Raw genomic sequence first — 20,588 nt, 5'->3', positions numbered from 1 at the left:
ACACATTATCCTACCACCAGTCAGTTAATATGTATTTTATATAAATTTATCCTTTGGATCATCTTCTCTAAACGCTTATTTATAGAAATAAATATCTTGTGATTGAGCACAGGGAGTTTTGGAGAATTGCTGAAACAGAAGCTTGACTTGAACCTGTAATCCAAACTTCAAGCCAATATGTTTTCTGCGGATAGTACAGAATATTCTGGATTATTGTTGGTCCATTATCACTTACTTTTTCAACCATCAATAAATACTTTATTTTCCTCATGAGGAAATTAAAACTTTACATAATTTCACGAAACATGACAAACAACCACCTCCAAACACACATTAAGCTCTGGCTTGGATAGTAATAATAGAGCTGTTACCATCTAGCAGACTTGTAGGTGGAGGGATCAGATTTTGGTCAGGTCTACCTAGTTGTGCCACAGAGTTACATTTAAAGGCATTTAACATTAAAAAAGCAGGTCTAGCTTGTTGTATTACATATTGACGGATGTTTGATGTTATTCCTTCCAATGTTTTCTGGGTTTATGTTGCCACCATTGCAGGGTTGGAATGATTCATCATTAGAGCGTTGATAACTGAGTGAATCATTTATGTTGCAAAGTCCTTGTTTGAAGAGGGAGGAATATAAACATTAATCAGGAATATGTAGCTTATCTCTCTAGATAAATAATGTGGAAAATATTTCAATGCCTGGATTACATATTTCAATTTAATTGCAATGTGCTTGCTTTTGCATCATTTCTCAATGTTGAGTTCTGTACTTGTTATTTACAGTTCATTCAACTTATTTGAAAGTGATCAAACATTCCTCATGTTTGCCAGTTTTGAATCCTTTCTGAATAACTTTTATTCTCACTATTCTTTTGCCCCTTCCATCTTTGCATGGTCTGCTCCTCTGATAAGGAGTAACAGAACTCCTTAGGTGCTAGTGATCTTAGTGCTATCAGCAGACTATGGGAAAATTTAATTTACCCTACTTTCCTTTCCTTAGTGTCTTTCATTTTAAGATGCAGCAGAAGTAGGGTAGTCTGCAGATCCTTTTTGCTCTTCCTACAACTTTTCCCAATTTCACAGGTTGTCTGAAAGGCAGTTGCGGTGAGCCAACCCTCACATTTGCAGTAAAATTAATTTATATATTTCTAATGATAAACCAGATGCCAGTTAACGCGTAAAACTTATCACGAATGGTTGTTTTAATAATAAAAAAAAAACTACAAAGAAAAAACAAGAGAGTACATAGAATTATTGTAAAAGGCTGCCAGCTGCATGGCGTCTGGAAATACTATTCGGTACCACACATTACTAATACCATGTTTCATCCCCACAGTATCTGCTTTTTAGAATGCTAATGTCTGTACCATCTTAAGGGAGGTTCAGATAGAAAAGATCTGTATGAATTAGACAAAAAAATACTGTTGAAGAAGCCCCCATTGTCTTTGGCTGTTGCTCAATTGTTATGGTCCCAAAGACTTGAGAGAGCAGTATGACAAAGGATTTGGAGGCAAGGATTTCCTTTTTCAGCTGCTAATTAATTGAAATAAATGTTTTTAACATGAGCATTGTAGAGTAAGATGTCTTTCCTGACAAGCAGCTTGCCTTTGAAATGCTGTCATGTTATAAAATTGTATTTTTTTTTCTTTTTCTTGTATTATTTTAACAGAAACAAAAAAGACAGAACTATTAGCTCATTGGGGGAAAAAAACTGTAATTTTTAATTTTCTTTGACAGCAGCAATCATATTCAGAGAGCAGTTTGAAGAAACACTGTAGCAGCAGCTGACCTCAGCATTTGGCATGAGCAAGCGAGGAGCTTTGTGAACTGTGACCCTAATTATCACTAGAGCAAAGTGGCACTGTGCCAAGGCCTCACAGTGGCATTTTAAGGGGCAGGTGTTCAAAGATTAAAGGAGAAAAAGAAGAATATCTGTCATACTAATCTCTCAAGTGATTACATCATTTTATTGTTGCAGCTTTAAAGAAGCATGAATTCGATCAGCCAGAACAAAATTTATAGGGCTCAAGAATACTTTCTACAAAATATTGAAGTTTAGCATTGTTAAAAAGCTTTTGTTCTTAATGTGTAGAAGTGCTTTTGCCCGTGTGAAATTTTAAAATAAGAAAACATAAGAATAACAGTGAAAAGTTTAAATGATCTAGTACTTTAAGGAAGGTAACATTCATCCCCATTTTCAATTCTGGTTAATTCAGTTATTGGATCATAAGGGTCCCAAAGCCTTCTCTGAAGGTTTATGCACACGTCAGGAACCAGTCTTAAACTGGCACCCAGCCTGTTTTATGTCTTTTATTTATTTTTATTTTAAATCTTTATGGTCGTATGTTAAATTTAATAGAGTGTAAAGTTTTAGCTTCCACATTACATAGGAAAATAAGTGAAGACCAACGGACAAACAAAATTTATTTGATGCTCTAAGAGCATCAGAATTATATATTTTTATTATAAAACTTGGAAAGCTTTACTTTTGCAAAGGTTTAGCATGGCATGTTTGTTACACTCCGGTTCATTCAAAGCATACATGTGAAATGCATTGTTTTGAGAGTGCTTGGTCTTGTCAGATTTGAAAACAAAAAGTCACAGTTTTATTATCAACATTTCTTTTCTTAGCATGTGAAGCAGTTAAATTCATACTGAAGTACGTCTCACATGCTTTTCTCATGCTGCGAGGAGAATCTCTTCAGGCCTTCACACACCACCATTAAAAGCCAGAAGGAATAATCACCAGTTTTGCATTCACCCCACATGCATCATACACACTACTCAGCGACAATGAAGTGCAGATTGTTCTTAAGAAGACGTTTACATGATGATATAGTAATAATTAACTAGTGAAATGTTTGAAATAAATGCAACAGCCTTTATCAACCAGCAATGAATGTTCAGATTGCCTATGTAAAAATTATGTGATCTTCAGTGATCAGTTTTTGACAAAGGTTGTAATTTCTGAAGCAATTTAATAGACATTCCATTGCATGCTTAATTTTTCCTGCCAAATCTGAGTTGTAAATTTGAGTTTGTAGCTGAGATATGTTAGATGATTAGTTAAAATTGGACAAAGTTCTTCAGAGCAGCAGGGATCAGAGCTTTCAGCACTGACACTTTAAAAGCAGACTGTAATAGGAGTGATAAACTGTAACAGGGAGGTCTGATATCTATTACAATAAGTGACGCTAAAGGTGAATGTTGAATACATCCATCCATTTTCAAACCCGCTGAATCCGAATACAGGGTCACGGGGGTCTTCTGGAGCCAATCCCAGCCAACACAGGGCACAAGGCAGGAACCAATCCTGGGCAGGGTGCCAACCCACCGCAGGACACACACAAACACACCAGGGCCAATTTAGAATCGCCAATCCAGCTAACCTGCATGTCTTTGGATTGTGGGAGGAAACCGGAGTGCCCGGAGGAAACCCACGCAGACACGGGGAGAACATGCAGACTCCACGCAGGGAGGACCCGGGAAGCGAACCCGGGTCTCCTAACTGCGAGGCAGCAGCGCTACCACTGCGCCACCGTGCTGCCCATGTTGAATACAAATAATTATTATTTTAAAAAATATGATAAAAAGACTGTAGTGTGCCCTCACTTAGTTTCCTTTGTCCACAGGACTTCATACACTAGGCTGAGGACACCTAATAGGGACTTTGACTTTATTAGCCTCTATAAGGCACATGGTTACAGTCACCATGTTTCTGCCCCCTGTTTGTCCTGGCACTGATATAAAAAGAAAAAGCAACTTGCTGACATGCTGTAGCTTTCACTTTAATTACCTCTGATTACCTTGTTCCATATTCACAAGGCAATTAAAAGGCAAAGTGGGAAATTTAAGTACAAAACTTCTTAATGGTCCTTACTTTTTCTCACAAGACTTACAAATTGACCTAAATCTTACCAGTAACTGCATTTTATTTGCATCTGCACCTCCCATTTGAGATACAAAGTTGACACTCTTTGCTATCAAATGCAACACTACAAAAATGTAATATATTTCATTTAATCCATTATATAAAAAGACATTTTAAACTATAAGAAATATGCAATGTTAGTTATCTTTAAAAACATAATATTTTAATTCTGGAATTTAAATATATGAAGATAGGATAGCAACATTTTAGTATTATTAATAGTGTTATTGAATATTTGTCTAATACCAAAAGTAGAATACAGTTCAGTTAGTTAGATGCTTTACTTTAACTCCACTTATCTGGGTGGCATCTACATTGGCAATGTACTGAGACAAACAGGTCAGAAAATCCTGTCCTCTTTGGGAACCTCTAGATGATTTCATACAATCCAGCGGTTGAATTAGCTCCAGAGTCTCCTGGTTCCTCTCCCAGATGAACTTCCAGAGGGAGGCATCCAGGCAGTCTCCTAATGACAAACAAAAGGCAACCATAAATGGCCCTTGTGAATACAGGGAAGCAGAGGTTCTACTTTGAAGTCCTCCAGTATCCTTGAACTTCTCATCCTAATACAGAGAGTGAGCCCAGGAGTCCTTTGCAGGTACTTTATTTCAGCCCCTTGTAATATTAAACTTTTTCTTTTAGTCATTACCCACAGCTTGGGAAGATAGGTGAGAATGAAGAAGTAGACTTATTAGTAAATTCATAGCTTTGTCTGGTCTGGTTCAGTATACAGAATCCAGCTGCTAATGCACTAACTTGTTGGTGAATTTCATGGATATCTTACTCTTGAATAAACTCTAAAGTACTTGGACTCCACGTCTTTGTGTAGCTGCTTAACCTTACCTACAGAGACCACATCAACCATTTTCAGGAGTGAACCATGACCTCAGATTTGTAAATGCAAATACTCATCCTATTTTTACCAGTCTTAGGTGTTAATGGTTCTAATGTGTGCTCGAGGTCAAGAGAGCATCATCACCTGTAAACTGCTGAGATGCAACTCTTAGTTTCCTAAATTCAGTACTCTCTAGCAATCTGCTGTTGCAATTTTTATTATATATTATAATTCTTATTGTAATTAATGTTAGGTCGCAGTGACTTTTCATAATCCATTCCTCATACTGAGCCCAGCTCATCCTGCCTTTTTGCCTTTGAATGCAAGAAGAGAATATCACATTAAAATATTAAAATCAGTATTGTTTTTCTGGTCATGGAAATACATGTTTTTGTTGGATAAATGATCATTTTAATTATAAGATTACATGAATTGCATGAAGGTACCTCCCATTAATTGTCATTGAATAGCTATTGGTCTAGTCCGCTCATCTCATTATTTCAAGTGGTTACATAATTAAGAGTGTATTTGCTTTATGTAAATTATCTTCATTGTACGATAAATGAACTATAGGCAGAGTTTATGCTTTATTTATTGTCCAGGAATGAGAAGCAAAATTCCCTCCAGGCACTTTAAAGAGAAGAGTGTAAAACTAAATGTATCACCTGTACTTGAACATTTGTGACAAACGTCTAAGCATGTCCAGAACAATACTGATTTTTTTTGGAATGATATTTTTTACTACTACTATTACTACTACTACAATTTCTAAAAATGATGAACTGTGTGGTCATTGTGAATACCAAAACCAAAACATGTCTAACAAAGGAAAAATAATGCGAGAGGAATTTAAAGGTACAATTATTGGTTAAAGTATGGACCCTCCAGAGTTTGTGTAGAGGAATAAAATGTAAAGATGATAATAAATAAATCCTACATGTGAAAGTTAGAGAACAGTAATGAAATAGTTCAGGTTACGTCACCCAAATACTGTACTGCTTTTTTCCTAGTTATAACATCTCAAAGCTTAGTCAGTTCAATACTTTGTGTATTTGTAAAGAGGACTTTTTCAGCAGCCCTACAATGCTTAAGGTTATAAAAGCCTAACATAATTCTACATGTAACACCATTTTACACTTGCACATTTTTCAATAAAGTTGGTCCTCTATCCCCCCCCCAACTTTAAATTTGCTGTAACGTATTTATGTATTATTTATTATCTCTCCCCTTTGACAGGCATGTTATATTGCTATACTGCTACTACTTCCGCTACTCCAATGGACGTTAGCAAAATATTCTGCGCAAGTACCAAGGGGCCTAAATCAAATTGTTTTCTTAAAATGGCATAGTCCCTGGACCACTTCTGAAACATACTTTACTAGCTGATTGATCGAGTAATACTTAGAGTGTTAAATGATGATAGAGAGAGAGAGTTCAATTTAGTCTATTCTTATATACTCTAATATTATTAATTGCATGTAAGCCGTGAGCACTTAAACAGTGAAAGTAAAGTAAATAACCACACAACATTTACGTACATAACCTCACATACTGTATTTACTTAAGTACACATTATCACAGAGATCTATCAACTCGAAAGTAAAACTGAAAATATTCAAAGTCACACGGAACAAAAGATCCAACTAAGAAAAGGTGTAGTCGTTTGACTGCATTCCTGTAAAAAATAAATCTCATGAATCAGAATGTCAATGGTGTTTGGTCCAAGCAGAGTCACAGTTCTGCTGGTGTTTCTCCTTCCTTTAGCCATCATTGTCCAAAACCGTAGTGAAATGCAATGGACCAGTGCTTTGTCAGGAACTGGTGATGCCCAATATCGCCCATCACTCAAAGATCAGGTCTGGATCAGTAGGCTAATAGATGCTATAAGACTTTGTGCTTCATTTTCTCTCAGCATAGATACATGTGTGATTCACATTCCCTTGTGTACAAGGGGATTGATAAGCCAGCATAAACATACATAGTTGATATTAAGTTATTATTTAAGTAGTCTAGTTTTTATACTTGACCTGACTAATAAATTTATTTATTGGACACTTTCTATAATAGTTTGAAAAATATTGTGCAGTTACCATTGTATTTATAAAGTGGGTACAACATCAAGATATTTGATCTGTTCAATGTACTCAATGAGTCTATAAAGCAGATTGACTTTCTGTTGTTCAATCCATTGTCTGTTTTCTCCGGTGTCTCAGCTCTTTCTCTTTGGCCAGGGAATTGCTTTTCTACTTCTTCAGTAAGTTTGTAAGCTCAGGCACCACTGCACATTAATTCACAGTGTTGGGGTCAGGTATTAAACCTGGAAGCTACTAACTGCCTGTCAGCATTGTCTTCAGTTGGTCCCTGCCCACACGAATTCCTTAAACTAGGGTTGCATTTTATGGCAGGACAGGTAGAAATGGCCTTGAGCTTATCTGTCTGTTCGGCTTTGTGCTCAAAATGGCAACAGAAAACGAACTGATTTTTTTCCAAGCATCGGTATCAAATGTGGTCTGCTTGCATAAGGACAAGAATTCCCCTAATTCACTCTCTTTTCTCCAGAGGATTTGCAGGCACAGAGTGGATTCTTATAGTAAAACCCAGCAGTTTAAATCTCAGTCTTGAATGAAGGTAAAGTAATCCCCCCACCACCTTCTTGATCTTCTGTGGGACAGATATTGTTCTTGTCATTTCTGCTCCAGATGTTAAACATGTCTCCTACTCTTCTTGACGGCACTTCTCTTTTTATCCAAAATTCTTTGCTCTGGCCTGCTTGGCAAGTAATCTTCCTTACACAGTTCTTGTTCTTTTCGTGTGCCAGTGCAGTGCAAGTTCAATCCAAGTTCAGTCAAACAATGAAGCTTTTCTGTTATCAGCGTTAACTCTCCTGTTTTGTTTTATCCACTTTTTCCATGAAATTTCTTGCTTGAGAAGCTTTTTTTCTGTCAGCTCGGAGGGGTTTTTTTCTGCAACATGTATATTTTAATATTCTGAATCAAGAGACATAATTTACTGTTCAACTTCAAAGCATCAGTAATCCTGTTGTCTGCCTTACATAAATTCTGAATACTGAGACAGCTTCAAGGTAAATGTACCATCTATGCTGAGCTGAAGGGACTGTGCTTCTTATTGCAGATCTAACAAACTAGTTGCTCATTTTTTGTTAATAATTTTACGGAAAATTGCATGTTTAAGCTTTCCTAATATGTATGTTTTTAAGGAAGAAAAATAAATGCTTCCAAAAAATAATTTTGTTTTTACAGGGAGATATATTTCATTTAAGCTCTTTGTAAGGATGGCTGGGTATGCAGACCTCCCCTTGTCAAGGAATCAAAAAAAAGAGGTTGGGGTACCACTTTTATATTCCGTTTTAATTGTTACAAAAAAAGACAGCTGACAAACAGCCCAAACAAAAACAATTTTCTCTATCTTTATCTCTCATATAAGCGTTCAGGACTTTTGTCCTTCACTGCTGTTTAGTTTGGTACCTGATGCCACTTTCTGGGAATGAGCCAGCTTTATAGCGCTGAAACCATAAGGGGTGGAGTTTTCTCTTTGTGCTGGGGCAAAGTCAGTCATCCTCCTTCGGATTTTTTTTTTCTTGGCAGGAGAAGCAAGGGGAAGCTCCTCCTCTCGTCCTGGGCTTGAGCGGCTTACTTTGATGGTGGTCATCAGACTTGCATGCGTGACACCTTTCATTTAATTAAATGTAACTTGAATCATTTTGTAATCCTTAACTAATGAGCAGAATGAACAGTTTGCATTGAGCCTAACAGTTTTTCAAGTGAAAAGCTGATAACTGAACTTCTTTGAGTAGTTAGGTTTTGGAGTAAGAGTTTCAATGGCTCATGTGCTTTGTGGGACAATGTGAAACTGTTTGCAATTAAGGACGGAGAAGAGGTTATGGGTTTTTTGTACAATTGTATAAATAACATATATATATATATATATATATATATATATATATATATATATATATATATATATATATATATATATATATATATATATATATATATATATATATATATTAAAAAAACGGGGCTATTCAAAATGAAACCGCAGATATCAAAAATTTATTTCAAACAAACTGTATAAGACAGAAACACATTCTTCACATCACTGGATAGAGGAAAGTTTAAAGTTTGGTCCTATGGTCCTTTGAGGTTGCATGCACTCAACATGAGCACAATGTGTTAGCGCGACCATCATCAAAACGGTAGACCATTTCTTGCCACACTCGAGTCAACTGGTCCCTAGTTACTGAATTCACAGCTTCCTTAATTCGATGTTGCAAATCTTGAAGATTAGCGGGCATAGGTGGAACAAACACTCTTTCTTTAATGTATCCCCATAGATAATAATCGCAGGGGGTAGGTTCTGGAGAGCTGAGAGGCTATAAATGATGAGCAAGATCTTGTTGTCCACCTCTTCCAATCTATCGTCCTGGAATGGTGTTGTTCAGGTAACCCCGGACCTCCAAGTGGAAATGAGGCGGGGCACCATCTTGCATGAAAATGAAGTCATTCGAATCTTCTTGAAGTTGAATTTTTAAACTTTGTACTTTCCTCTATCCAGTGATGTGCAGAGTGTGTTTCTGTCTTATTGAGTATTTGAAATAAATTTTTGAAATCTGCTCTTTCATTTTGAATAGCCCTGTATATGTGTATTATATATAAATACATACATATATAATACAAAGCAAAGCAAGGCTTTTGTTTACTGATTTAAAACTGTATGTAGTCCTTAGAAGCAGTAACTATTCCTTATTACATTGAACAATGAAGATTTTGCTTCCTGAATACCTTTGGTTATATCTTATGGATTTTGACCTGCTGATCATAAAAAGTCATCCCTCCATCCATCCATTTTCCAACCCGCTGAATCCGAACACAGGGTCACGGGGGTCTGCTGGAGCCAATCCCAGCCAACACAGGGCACAAGGCAGGAACCAATCCCGGGCAGGGTGCCAACCCACCACAGGACACACAAACGCACACACACACCAAGCACACACTAGGGCCAATTTAGAATCACCAATCCACCTAACCTGCATGTCTTTGGACAGTGAGAGGAAACCGGAGCACCCGGTGGAAACCCACACAGTCACGGGAGAACATGCAAACTCCAGGCAGGGAGGACCAGGGAAGCGAACCTAACTGCAAGGCAGCAGCACTACTACTGCGCCACCGTGCCGCCCCATAAAAAATCAGCTTTAGATTTTTCCTATCTTGTATTGCTTTATTTCAGATGTTTATTTTTGGGATTTCCTCTGGTATGGAAAATCTATGGAGAACTTAAAGCAACGGCACTGTTAGTAATGGCAATGCAGTTGGGATATACAGTACAACATACTACGAATAAGACAGCAGTATTAAAAAAGTTCTTTACAATAAAAAGAACTGGTCGCTCCATAAGCATTTGGTTCCAATGCAGAAAAGTGTGACACATGAACATCTAGTTCACCTAACAAAGATGTTTTTACATCATCTTTATGTAAAACTTGGACTGCTAAAGCATTTTGTAAAAGCGATGAACGAGGAAGATGAAGGATTTTGATATTTGAGACTGATGTTTCCATGAATAACTGATGGTAAGGTCAATGACATGGGGTTTGAAGATTTGGCATTAGGGCCAGAGGGAACTGCATTGAAAGACATTCAAAGAGGTTATTTTTTTTTTACCATCTACAGGGAGCCAAACTTTGTCCAGCAGGTTGACAACATACTTCAAACATACAAAATGGTGAAATGTATCGTGTTATTACTAAAGATTAATTTTTTGCATTGCATTTATGATTTCATCATACTTGCCCATTTTCCTGTGCAGTTTTTTGACAAAAAACAAGCAGAGCAGAACACCCAGGCAAACAACACTGAATAATCAAAGGCTGCAACTACTTTACTGTCAGACCCACTAAATGAATAATGGATTAAGTAAACAATTAGAACACCTGGAAAAATGGAATGAAAATCAAGATATAAATATTGTTAAAAAGAACAAAATACGTTATTTCCATATAACTGCTTTGTATATTTTAATATATATATATATATATATATATATAATATATATAAAAAACAATCTTGCGATGATACAAGACTTTTTTCCTGCAACAAGATGTCCCGCAAGACGGACAAGTCAAATCATACTTAAAACCTTTGGAATCAAGTCCCGTGATACACATGCAGAGCAGATTAGAGATAATGGAAGTAGGAAAATTCGAACATCTCAAAAAAATGAGAGTAAAGATTGCATTAGCGCAAACAAATGGAAAATATTACTCGGTGAAATAACAGAACAGCGAAAAGAGATCGCATAGTGTTTGAGGATGTCTGGGGGACAAAAGAGACAAGGCAGTGAGACAAAAGACCAGGTGCTGTACAGGCTTTTAAACATTTGAAGCGCCGCATGTAATGCAGATCAGGTGGCACGGTAGAAGCAGCAAGCCAGCAGCTGATTGAGCAAAGAGGAGGTAAAAAAAAAACAACTGTTATTTGTTTCCCATTGTATCGCCATTTAAGAGACGTTTTGGAGGAGTGGTTGCATCTTTAGTAGTGTGTTCAGCCCCCCTCTTCACCATAGCGCTTAGTGCTGGTGGGGGGGGAAGGGGTTGGCGAGCGAAGTGAGCAGGGGGCGAAGCCTCCTAATGTGTGTATGTGTGTGTGTGTATATATATATATATATATATATATATATACACCAAACAAATTTCTAGATTGCTCAAAACACAGAACCTGGGAAATAACAGTTCATTTAATTAGCCCAGGATAGAAGCTGGCTGGAACAAAAACCACAGTGGGTCCCCAGGACCGAGTTTGGGGAGCACTGCTCTAGAACATTGCAACAATAGAAATGCGTGAACAAGGCAAGACAATGCTGGTTGTCTATTTTTGGACATTGAAATGAGAAACATCAGATGCTGAGTACAAACAAAAATCAGCAGTTATTCAATTTTAGTTGAATTGAACTAATTCAATGTGTCAGAACCATTAAGCAATTAAAAACACTACCGGTAAATTCAATAAACTTTAACTTCGTTTTCATGTGTGATATAGTTTGAAATTATATTTGAGTTAAGCTTACACCTGCCTATTATAATCACCAAACATTTTTCAGGAAGCAAAAATATGTTGTCCACTGTTATTTTTTTTTAATGAATTCTTGGCTTCTTCCCACATAAACATGTGTAGGGGGTGTGCAAAGAGCAGACCTAGGATACTTTAGGGAAATTATATCAGCGGGTTGGCATGGATATACCTTGGAATTTTTCAGGGAAAAAACGAGGATGTGGCCTAAAATAAGACGTCCTTGACTTTTCAACTCTGCATGTTTCCACCACAAACCTCACCAGGACAAACAGATTGAAGGGTAATGAGTGAGTGAATAGAATGAGGCCCTACTTTGTTTATTGGTTTTCAGCACTGAGTCAAATAACTTATTCAAGAAGGATGGGGTTAATTGTGATGGTCCAGATGTATGTGATATGTATCGTTTAAGATAATATCTTAATTGTTGTTTTAATGTTGTGTGAGCTGAAATTATCATGTCACTCACTTTGCAAAGCAAAAAAAAAAAAAAAAATTACGCTTGGAGAGACATGTATTCACTGTTTTATGTAACCTAACAGAATAGACTACTGCATGTGAGCGGTCAGAGCACCACAAGTTAAGCTAGTGTAACTGCCTAAAAATATGTGAGCAAACAGCACAAGGGATAAAACAGCCTCAGATTAGATTTAATTGCCAGATGTGGATCATCCTCCCTCACGTCAAAGTCATTTGACTTTGAAAAGACCTACTTTGCTTAAAAGATGAAAATCTGTAAATTATGGAGCCCCGTAGGTGTCAGAGAAAAAAAAAATCAGTTTGAACAGATTGTTTTTATTTCCGTAAGAAGAATTTGCCTATCGAGTTAATTTAAATTTGCAGTCCGACTTGGTTGGGAGTCTTTGATTCCAAAGCATGTTTTTTTCATTCATTATTTAAACAGTCACACAGATCCGCACCCCCTCACCCACCTCCATCCCGCCCATGTGGCTGCAAAAGATGGAGCAGGTGATGACACAAGGGAGGAAGCAAAAAATAAAAAAGAAGTCTTAGCAGCTATTAAAATATATATATATTTATATATATATATATATATATATATATATATATATATATATATATATATATATATATATATACAGGAATTCTGAGAATGTAAGTCTCTGCACACTGTGATTGAAAAAGAGCTACTTGATGATACCTGAGGTGGACAGTGATGTAAATCCTCTTGAATGGTGGAAAACACAAAAGAAGTACATATCCCCAAAGTGGGGAAACTTGCAAAAAATCCTTCTGAGGGGGCTTTCAGCACCGGGAGAAGTGCTGTTACATGTAACCGTGCTGCACTGAAGCCATATGCTGTGGACAGACTGGTGTTTCTGTCACACAACTTGGAAGTTTCCTCAGTAGAACTTTGCAGTTGTTTTATTTTTTCTGATATCTTTGTGCAATATTGGACAGAACTTGAAGTTAGTAATTTTTTTATTGGTTGGGTTTTTTGGATTTTTGTGCAATATATGACGGAACTTGTGTACAAATGCTTTTTTTCCTGTGCACTATTTGATACAACTTTTGATTTCTACACTATAGTACAATATGTTTGATTTTTGTTCTTGCTTGTATGTTGCACAAAATCCTGCATAGTTTTGTTGGTCTTAGTGCAATTTTCTGTGTAAATCCTGTAGGCCACTTTGAAATTGTTTACTTATACTTGCACTGTTTGATCTTAGTAATACTTTGACTGGTGAGTTTAATGTTTTTGTGTTATTTTACTTTAGTTTTAAGTAAATAGATAAGACCCGTTTTCCTTAACTGTTGCTTCCTTTAATCTCATTAGTAAGCTATAATTAGTATCCTATTTACAAGACCAAGTTAGATCAATAAGACTTTTACAAACACATTTTTAATGGATGCAAAATATCATATAAATATTGTTACTGTCAACATCCCAGCAAATATCGAGATATTGTTTTTTGTGAATATCGCACACCCCTAGGTCCAGATGCTTCCCATATTATCAGTCAAGGTAGAAAACGGAGACTACTTAACTTTAGTCAGCTCAACGAATCCCCATTCTTCCTATCATTTAATTGTTCATGCCATCAATTATTTACTCACAGCACTCCAGAAGACAGTTGCCTCATGCCTGCTTTACATTTCTGTGTTATCTGATATTCCTGGTTTCCAGATGGGTGAATTTGTCTGTTCCTTGTAAACTCAGGTGCTTTGTTTAGTGCTCTTCTTGATGGCTTCATAGGCACTCTTTCATAAAAGAATTGTCATTTAGTCAAATATTTTAAATTATGAACGTGATATCATTAAAAACAAAAAGTAGACAAGTTTTTTTTTTTTTTCCACATTATGTCTCTTCTGCGTGAATGCTGTATGTCCTCCTTATGTTCTTGTGGGTCTCCTCTGGAGATCTAAATCCATACACAAGCTGTTACTTTAATTGTCAGCTCTTGCATTGCTCAGTGTTACTGAGTGTTCCTCGTGATAGCTTGGCATCACACCCCAGATAGTTCCTTCCATTTGAATATCTTTAGTATACCTTCTACTATGACAAAAAACATTTGTTGCTAATCCCACTGGTAGAGAAACTTGTTTTAACAATACAGTAAATTGTAGATCAACAAAAGAGACCATTTACTAGAAGAATGATGAGAAATTACAAATAAATAAATAAATAACTATTCCAATAAATAAATATCAGATATAAACATACAGCATGTGTCAGACATTAAAATAAATATGTACTGCTTAAACTGATTCATCCTCACATAATGAAGTTTTAGTCACAAGTCAAGAAGAGAGTATTGTATCCATGGTACTAAATTCTGTGATATTGCTTGCTGGGGCTTTGTACTGGGTTATTCTAAGCACTTACTATCAGTCCCACTGCAGCTGCCAAACTAGGCTGAGATGCAGCTAATCCCTGTGCTTTCTATTGTAGATGTTTGTGAGAATCATAGGGGCAGAGCTCCTAAAAAGTGAAGAGAAAGTTGATCTTTCTTAACAACATGCATGCAATTTTGGGACCATAAGAGATTCTCACTAATGTGGAATTCTAAAAACTTAAACCTGATCACTCTTCCCTTAGCAGCTACTCTATTGATGCCGGTGTTACCCATGACCTTCCTGTCCCACAAGTCTCCTAAAGTGCTCATTGATCTTTTTAACTTTTCTGATATTGACTGAGTGTTGCCACTGCCCTCCTCTGTGATAATTTTATGCACTCATTGTTGGTAACTACACTCATTACTGTTGTGTCATCAGATAATTTGATAGTAGAGTTTTTGCCATACTTGGCAGCACAATGTTTGTGCCATAGGGTGCTCCATTGTCCAAAGACAGACTGCTAGATGTGGACATTTGTGTGTGGTACAGGGTGGTATTCAGTCGTTGGGCGCTTAGATTCACTGCTGTCATAGGGGGATATGTTATCAAATGTCAAGCTAAAATCAATAATAGCATTCTCTCATGAGAGCCTGATTTGTTAGGGTGGACTGGTGCTGTGACTATGTCTGTGCAAACTGCATCGTCTCTTTATGTGCTTATGTGGTAGGGCAACAGTTGTAAGTCCTGTGTGTCTGGTTTGCTACACCTGATCTGTGCCGTGGCGAATTGTTCATACTGCTTCATGATAATAAGAGTGAGTGCCACAGAAAGGCAGATATTTCAAGTCATCTGCGTTTCTTTGGTACTGATATGATGGCATTTTTTTTTTAAATAGGTGACGACTGTAGCCAGAGTCAGGTATATTTTGAAAATATTGCATAACAGACATAGTAGCTGGCCTATATGCTGTCAGTGGTTATTGTACAGATGACTTTGCACTTATGATCTTGTTTCCTGAATACCATGCCACCTCTTCTACAAAGTTAGACTCTTAATATCTCTTTACTGAGAGAGGTGGGTCTGAAAAATAATCTGATGGATGAATAATTAGCATATATTACATCTGTGAAGAGATGTATAGTCAGTGAAGAATGAAATCCCCCTCAATCAGTATTTCAAACTTGCTTGTTTTTGTGTTTTTTTTTTGGTGTTTTGGCAATTAAAATTGACCAAACTCATTACTGCTTAATAAATGAGAATAATTCGGCTCTAGTTAAGTCTTGCAATAATACTCCTTTACTTGACCTTACATTTATACTATAATTTCCTGCCAACATTGTCAAGCTTAGTGGGTCTTTTTGAGACCAAGAGAACTACAGAGAACTAACACGTCTTTCTAACTCTTTCAGGTGGAAGTGGTGTTTGATGGTCTTCTGAGCTAGCAAAGGTAAGACTTTTCTACTATTGGCATAGCTGTAACATTACAAGTGCTTGAAGCTGAAAACTGACAAACACAATCAAAATACAAATATTTGCCAGGATATTTACTTAATTAACAAACAATAAATGTATTTTTATTTTTCTGCTTTTATATGTGATGCTTGCTAGCCAGTACAGATAGATACTTGCATGGGTGCTGGAAGCCACTTTTACTTTGTTGCTTTTGCTGCTTGCAAGTTTGGAGTTAGCTGTATTTTATATATGAATGGAAACAATGAAAAATCATTTTATCCATGGTTGTGTGAATAAAATTAAATCTGTCATGTTTATGCTGTAATATTGACAGCTTTATGCCGCAGTGGGTAGTGCTGCCAGTAGATTGCATGTTGAACTTGGGCTTGGGTGTCCGTTGTGTTTTCCCTAACCAAAGCCATACATTTTTATTGAGTGGCAACTCATATTGAGGTCTGTTGCTGTGTTATAAGCTGTGTATATGAAACCATATTCTGGAACATGGCTTGGGTCATAGTGGTGCCCCCCAACCACACCTCAGCCCTGAGCACATCTCACTGGGTGGATACCCTGCAGCAGGCCATAGACATGCTGAAGGGATTATATCTCTCGGCAGGTTTGTGAATGCCTGAGAACTCCTCAGGAAGAGTTGGAATCTATAGCTGGGGACAGGGAAGTCTGGGCTGACCTACTTGACTTGCTGTCATCCCTTGTAGACCCTTACTAGGAAAAGCAGATTCAGAAAAAGAGAGATGAGACGATGCATTAGGAAAATGGAAGGATTGTTACATTTTAATTTATAAAAAGAAGAGATTATTGTTTTAATGAAGCTAAGTATTCTCCAATGTTCTTAGCATTTTACTTTAATTTAGGAAGAACCCTTATACGTTTTCAAAAGCAATATGAAATAATAAATTGCAAAAAGTCACTCTTTCTGTTGTGGTGTTTAGTGCTACTGTCCCACATCTCCAGAATCCTGAGTTTGAATGCCAGTCAGGGCACTGTATGGAGTTTGCATATTCTCCCCATGTCTGCATGTGTTCTGCTTCATCTTTATTTTCAGTAAATGTGGATTTTGTCTTTGTTGAAGTCATTGGTGGCCATTTTTACTACTTTACTACCTACAGAGAGGCGCTTGGGATTGATATTCTTGTGTTAACAGTATGTTAGTGCCATTTGTTGTTTTACAATATATTATATCTAACTTCAAACACTTCACTTGAATCTTAGCCAGTTATTGAAATGTCTCTTAATATTTAAATATTTGTTACATAAATTATGAATGTGAGCTGTGTCTGCATATGATGCAAGTTTCTTAAGTGTATAGTATTTCTTGTAGAAGGTGTTACTAGTGGTTGTTTCAGATTCTTTGCTGCTTACATCACTTTTCCTCATTGCTAATTGAATTCAGTTTCTTTTTATCTGCTTAAAGCTTAAGTGCATACTTGGCACATGAGGAAGTATATATTTAAGCATGTGCTGTTTAATTATAGGACAGATTGTGCCATTGAATGATTTGAAAAGGTAAACTACAGACTGATATTGTGTAATGTTGTGTGGATAATATTTCATTGCTGGATCCTATGTTATATCAGTGCTGTCATTAGTATTGATGTTACAGTGACTGGGTGTCACCTTCAGCTCTGTTTCACCTGTGTGAGGTATGGATGTCTCAACACAACCTCCAGTTTTTTCTCTGGCTTTTTTCTTGTTGTCTGAATTTTTTTTTTTTAAAGAAGCTCACTATTTATGTAATCTATTATTTATCTCTTACATTCTCACTGTGTAGAGCTTTGTAACACAACTTTGATGGTAGATGGGTAGCAGAGTATGGGAGGCAATTTTATCAGTATAAATGTGCAGGATGGTAGAAAATGCCTGGAGTGTTTGCAGCGTTGGTCAGTTTTAACGATTACTCTCCTACATGTGCCTTTCGATTAGCCACAGTGGCAAACACTGAAGTGCTGCTTGGACCATATATAACATTTTAGGTGAGATATAGAAAGAATGTCATATGATAGAATCGAATACCATGTCCTTTCTGAATTATTTCTGTATGATTTTTATAATTCAAAATAGGGTTACATGAAGTGTATGTCTGGTTCACTGCCATGTGTAATATTTCCACACAAAAAACCAGATGAAAATATAACAAACTTTCAGTGTTTCATTTGTCAGAGGATAAATTTGTTATAAAATAATGAAATATTGTCACTAGCAATGATTCTTTAATATGGGTTTCACAGGCATACCAGTAAAATATCATTCACTGTTATACTTTAAAGGAGGTATGGAGTAGCCAACACTTGGTCTTTCGTAGTAACTGCAGAAATACAGTGCTTGACTATATTTCTTGCATATGGCTCAGTCATGAGACCACCGAGTATTGAAAATTAAATTGAATGGTGTCAAAGATGGACTATAGCTCATGCTATTTAGGATAATGTTTTAGTGTGTTTTGCCTTGGAGCAAATGCACAGATAAAAATAGTACCTATTTATTGTTAAGGCTACACAGTCATTCTGCACATTGATGCCTTGTAAATACCCTGTATTATATGTATATGTTGGTATACATACTGTACATACTATGTGTATCTTGCATGTTGATACCAGTGGTTATGTGGATTTCCTTTACTGCCTTTGTTTAATTCCTAAATGCTCTGATGTGAAATTGTTTGTGGGTGACATTATGTGTTTATGCTGGGAGCCAAGTAATGGGAGGTGATTTCAACTGTTGTGCCACCATACCACCAGAAATAGCTTTTATCAGTAAAATCTTCTTGACAGCAAATCTGTGCCTCAGCTGAATGAGACTAAAACAAAATATAGTTAATTTTATTTTGTATCTGCATTTGTTTGTTTTGTACAACATACTTTGTAAAACAGCTCTGAGGCAATTGTTTGTGAATCACAAAGTAAAACTCTCTTTTTTGTGGTGGTGATTTCAATGTGGGCCGAGGGGCATCTGGAACTGTTTACACATCATTTGATCCATTGTCAAACTTTTTTAATACATGTGTGGACCAGAGTCTATCCTGGCAATATCGGACATTACACCCAGACCAGAGGCCTTTTCATTGCACGGCTTTCTTGTAGACAAACCATTGCTCACTCACATGTATCTGATTTAGAATGAATTAACTTAACCTGCGTATAATATTAAAAGAACATTAATCAATTGGTATAACCCTGCCTCATCACTACAGAGGCAGAACTGGATCATTTATAGAATTTATATTTTGCATTCCAGTGTTCTGGGGAAAAAAAAGGGTACAGTTTCCTGTTGATTAGTTTTAAGCACAGCATAAATACATTTAGATTTTTAATTCTTAATGGCTGGAAAATAATTATGCACCTACATATTATTAATGTTGAGCCCCTCATTAATGTTTAGCCTTTAGGACTGCTGTTTATTTATTATGTGTTCAAACATTAAATTTGTTTTGTTACAATTTCATAATTATTTTTTTTATAATATATATATATTGTTTAATCAGCATCATTTTTAATAATAATAGTAATAGACTGAAGAACAAATGGTTGATCTGTGGAAATGCCTGTCTAAGGAAGGAGTAGTTTTGAAATTTTGAACTCATTCATATGAGGACACACTTCAGTGCCTTTCAGTGTGCCATTTGCACAGCTCTGGCTCATTGCAGGGTGATTGTTATTATTCTACAATTGACTTCTTTACAGCTATAAAGGCGGTGAAGTGTGCCCTTCTTGGTTTTGTCTCCATCTGTGCCGAAACATTTGTTTTTCTGTTTCCAGTCAGATAGTTTGCATTATATACAGTTTTGGAGCAATACTGTAGAGCGCAGGAAGTTTATATTAAAAAAAATAAATACTAACAACACCCCCTACATCCTCTCCTACCTGGGTAAATTCAAATTTGAAAATTAATACCTAGATGATTTTATTTATTAAAGCAATTGACAGTGTTTCTGTCTCCTGTAGAAATACAAGAGCAGGTTTGTTTTGTCATTGGTTGCCAAGGATAAGCCTGTGTTTCTGCTCTGATGAGATATTGAATGTCTTGTTAGGAACATGCTTGTCTTGTCAATCCCCTGCGAACATCTAAGTAAAAGGGCAGCTGCATTTTGAATTATTTTGAGCTCACTTTTTTTTTAATTCCAAAATTTTGATAAGGTTGACCATTCAAGTAACATGTTTATAAATACTTTAATATTAATAATAATAATAATTTATATTCATTTACTCTGCCTTAGAGACACAAAGTTATTTTATTTGTGGATATGATTAGAATGGGAAATTGATTGCAATTGGTTTTGTCCAGCTTGTCATTTGAAAGTGAAACCTGAGGTAATCTGGAGAGACTGGGTTGCTAATGATAATACAGTCCGCTCTGGAGGCCAACATCCCACTTGGGAAAATGCAGTTAAGATTGCATGTTAATGGAGACTTGCTTTTACTTACATGTAGAGGAACCAGAAAGGGAAAGAAGAAGATCAATTTCTAAA

General features: G+C 36.4%; 1 protein-coding gene across 6 annotated transcripts in view; it reads left to right on the top strand.

Moving 5' to 3' along the window:
- The window catches only part of LOC120522987 (cytoplasmic protein NCK2), a 396,008-nt gene that overhangs the window by 102,679 nt on the left and 272,741 nt on the right, over positions 1-20,588 (top strand). For all 6 annotated transcript variants that reach the window (XM_039743870.1, XM_039743868.1, XM_039743866.1 and 3 more), the window contains exon 2: positions 16,063-16,100. The gene's annotated coding sequence lies outside the window, so the exon portion shown is untranslated. The remainder of the gene's footprint in view (positions 1-16,062; positions 16,101-20,588) is intronic.

The sequence above is a fragment of the Polypterus senegalus genome, chromosome 2 (genome assembly GCF_016835505.1).
Source record: "Polypterus senegalus isolate Bchr_013 chromosome 2, ASM1683550v1, whole genome shotgun sequence".
Classification (NCBI taxonomy): domain Eukaryota; kingdom Metazoa; phylum Chordata; class Cladistia; order Polypteriformes; family Polypteridae; genus Polypterus; species Polypterus senegalus.
Note: the sequence above shows the minus strand (reverse complement) of the source record. Positions and strands in the feature narration are given on the sequence as shown.